This window comes from Gopherus evgoodei, chromosome 1 (genome assembly GCF_007399415.2).
Source record: "Gopherus evgoodei ecotype Sinaloan lineage chromosome 1, rGopEvg1_v1.p, whole genome shotgun sequence".
NCBI lineage: Eukaryota > Metazoa > Chordata > Testudines > Testudinidae > Gopherus > Gopherus evgoodei.
The window spans coordinates 1,554,890-1,558,086 of NC_044322.1; the positions used below are offsets into that span (position 1 = coordinate 1,554,890).

General features: G+C 47.5%; 1 pseudogene; it reads right to left on the reverse strand.

Moving 5' to 3' along the window:
- Nucleotides 1-536: 536 nt before the first annotated feature.
- LOC115645601 lies at nt 537-1,472 on the reverse strand (annotated as a pseudogene).
- Between the last annotated feature and the right edge of the window lie 1,725 nt (nt 1,473-3,197).

The following is a 3,197-nucleotide window of genomic DNA, read 5'->3' on the forward strand; positions in this document are numbered from 1 at the left end:
TGTGTTCTCCAGAACACAGGTTCTCTTTCCCTCAAGCCCCATCCTCCTCCTTTATCAGGAACCCCCCAACATCCTCCATGTTAAGATTTACTGCATCCCCGGCTCTTATGTTTCCCCTGAGGTCCAGCCCTCTGCTCCTCCACTTCCCCCCAGGCTCCACCCTCCAGCCAGGCCAGGGTCAAGCCACGGTAGAAGTGGCCATGGGACCCCAGGCTGCTGTGGGGATTCTCAGACTCTCCATCTTCCCTGGGTTCTACATCCGGGGGGTGGGGGAAGTGGAGGGTTTGGGCTCCTCAGAGTGACTCTGACTCACTAGGCAGCTGTTATCATAGCCTGGCCCTGGATTGCAGCCGGGACAGGGGGTGATGCCTCAGGTAAAGAGGAGGAGCAGGGGGTGGGGTTTGGAGAGAAGAGATGGAGCAGGGGGAGGGACCTCTGAGGAAGAGGATCCAGGATGGAAAAGGTGGCTGTGTCCATGACCCATGTTTTTCATCTCTGGTTTCACCAGCGCTGGAGCTGGGTGAGGAACTGACCCTTCACTTCACGAACACCCTGATTATCCTCGCACGAAGGTGTTTGCTTTTCACGCTGTAAACGACTGGGTTCATCGGGAGTGGAACCAGCAGGGAGATGTATCCCAGGAGAACCTGAAGCCAGGGAGACGAGTTCTTCCCGCATCTGTGTATCACAGTCAGGCCAATTTATGGCGTGTAAAAGAGCAGGACAGCGCAGAGGTGGGAGATGCAGGTGTTCAGGGCCCTGAGGCACTCCGCGTGGGATGCGATGCTCAGCACCATTTTGACGATCATCACATAAGAGAGGAAAATGAACAGCAAGTCCAACCCCACCGTTAAGAGTGTAGCACACAAGCCATAGATGTTGTTGACTGTGATATCCGCACAAGCCAGCCTCATGACCTCCTGGTGTAGGCAGTAGGAATGGGAGAGGACATTGCCTCGACAGTATCGGAACCGTTTCAGGAGAAAGGGGACTGGGAATGATACGGCCATTCCCCTTATAACAAACACCTGTCCCATCATGGCTGTTCTTGGCAGGGTTAAAATGGAAGTATATCTCAGTGGGTCCCGGATTACGACAAAGCAGTCACAGGTCTTCAGCAAGAGCATGGTGGATTCAGCAAATTGAAATGCGTGGATGAAGAACAGCTGGGCAAAACGTGCATCAAGGCTGATCTCCCTGTATTTAAACAAGTAGACGCCCAGTATCATTGGTATGGTGGATAATGATAAGCCAAGGTCTGTGATGGCCAACATGGAAAGGAAAATGTACATAGGCTCATGGAGGCTTGGATCTGTTTTTATAATGAACAGAATGACTGAATTTCCTACTATCGAAATAACATACACTAAGCAGAAGGGGACAGAGATCCAGAGATGGACGTCTTCCTGCCCAGGTATCCCGGTGAGAAGGAACACTGCAGAGCTGAATTCGGTGTCATTGACAGCTGACATAATGTACTGGGGAGGTCCCAAGAGTTTTGAGTTTTCCTTTCTGAAAGGAAAAAGAACAGGAGACTAGGTTATATATAGCTAGATATCTTTCTGCTCTCAGTACAAGTCTAGAGACTCCCATGAGCTCAAAGAAAATCAGCAAAAACATAGTCTTGGATTTACACTATTGATAGGAAGATAGGCACTGCCGGACTGGATCACACCTGTAGTCCATTTAGCTTAGTATCCAATGGCCAGTTCCTGATGCATCAAAGAAAGGTGGAAGAAGCCATGCAATAGGCTGCTATGAATAACCTGCTCCCAGGAAAAGTTTGCTCCTGACACCCACTAGTTGGACATATTTTGTTCTGTAAATCAGGAAGGTATAGAGCCCTTCCAAGAGTTGGTTTTTTTTTAGTACTGTAATTGGATTTTCTGGTTACCCATACAAACATCCAGTCCCCCTTCGAATCCTGCTAAGATTTTGTCCCATTGATAGCTTTTGGCTGGGAGTTCTGCAGCCCACTTGAACACTGTGTGATTTTACAAATAGGATGCTCACACAGACACCCCTTCTGGGCTTCCACTTCTGAGAGTGGCCCATTGTACCATGATGTGTGTGTAAACACATTGCAAGTGCATGGTGAAAATGGTCATTGTATTTATCTGCCCTGCACTGAAGTGATTTACAAACAAATTTCATTGCCTCATATACACCTCTACCCCGATACAACGCTGTCCTCGGGAGCCACAAAATCTTACCGCGTTATAGGTGAAACCGCGTTATATCAAACTTGCTTTGATCCGCCGGAGTGCGCAGCCCCGCCCCCCCCCCCGAGTGCTGCTTTACCGCATTATATCCAAATTCATGTTATATCAGGTCACATTATATCGGAGTAGAGGTATATATACTTTTTTTTTCTCCTCCTCTAAGAGCTCAAATTACACTACTGTCTCTTTCCAGCACGTGGCATAAATTCTAGGCCAGGTTCTGAATTCAATAACATTGACTTCAACAGCATCACTCCAGATTTACATGTGTAAATTCAATCAGAACTGGGATCTACTAAGTTTCTCTTACCAAATGCTCCCGGAGATACACTCTGGCCCCCAAGAATCCCTCCAACGGAATCTGAAGTGCTTTGCCTGCCCAGTGTTGACTGAATCCAGAGAGTTTGCTCATCCTACAGGTTTCTCTTCATCCTCACAGGGCCTGCATCCTCTCCCCATGCAAGGGTCTGAAAATATCTAACAATTTACAAGCTAACACAGACAGTGACTTCAGCTGGGCGGGAGAGGGGTTGGCATCACAAATGGGTGAATAGTGCAAATATTAGGTTTCCACTAATATCCAAATTACTTCAGCCATGCTCATGTAAAAGTTGATGGGCATAAATAACATACGACCACTAAACCACTCCCCTTTCCAGCACCTCAGCTCTACTCTTTCCTGAAACACAGACCAGTGGTTCTATTCCCTCTGGACATTCGGAAAAAGTCTTGCACGGGTACTGCAAAATGGTTGAATGCAGCACCCTGAATGTAACTCTGAGCAACAGCTTCTGGTCAGTTACCAGCAGATAGTATCATACAACAGTTCACTGAACGAAGAGTTAATAATACAGACCCATTGCAATCAGTATTTTGAGTACTTCTCTAATACTTTGTAAAGCAAAAGACTTTAATCTCCCCTGTCCCTGGGTTAATAGCTGACTAGTTCTCCTCAGGTTCGGTTCTGTCAGGCTG